Below are 776 nucleotides of genomic sequence, written 5' to 3'. Positions count from 1 at the left end.
TGGGCGCCCCCCCCTCGGAGCGGTATTGGGGTGGGGGCTACACCCCCAGGGACTGCTTGGGAGGCGGGGGGAGTTTTATTGCAAGGGCGGGGTGCACCTTTAGGAGCTGTATTGGGGGTGGGGGCACCCCTGGGTACTGTTTTGGAGGGTGGGGGAAGCTTTTTTTGCACGGCGATAATGCGCGGCTAAAAGGCACCCTGGGGCTGCCGGGGGGGGCACCCATAGGACCTATATTGTGAGAGTGGAGGTGCACCACTGGGGGCTGTATGAGGGGGTGGGGGATGCACCCCTGGGACCTGGATTGGGGTGGGGAATACACCCCCAGGAGCTGCTTAGGAGGTGGGTGGCACCCCTAGGAGCTTTGTTGTGGGGGTGGAGGACACCCCTGGGAGCTGTATTGCAAGGCTGGAAGGCACCCCAGGGGTTGCTTGGGGGTGGGGGGCACCCCCGGGAGCTTTATTGTGGAGGCACACTCCTGGGAGCTGTATTGTGGGGCTGGAGGGCACCCCAGGGGCTGCTTGGGGGACAGCCCTGGGAGCTTTATTGCAAGGGTGGGGGCACATCCCTAGGAGCTGTACTAGGGGTGTTTGCACCCTGGAGAGCTGTATTGGGGACTGGGGGGACGTCCCTGAGAACTGTTTTGGGGGTGCCCCCCCACAAGGGCTGCCTTTGGGAGCTACCGGGCTTGGGACCGGGAGGAAGTTGCCAGCCCCCCAAGTTAGGTGCTGCCCTGGGGCCAGGGGGTGGATGTGGAGGGCAGGCTGGGCTGCTCTGGG

This window comes from Alligator sinensis, unplaced genomic scaffold (genome assembly GCF_000455745.1).
Source record: "Alligator sinensis unplaced genomic scaffold, ASM45574v1 scaffold1542_1, whole genome shotgun sequence".
NCBI lineage: Eukaryota > Metazoa > Chordata > Crocodylia > Alligatoridae > Alligator > Alligator sinensis.
This window is presented reverse-complemented; position numbering follows the sequence as displayed.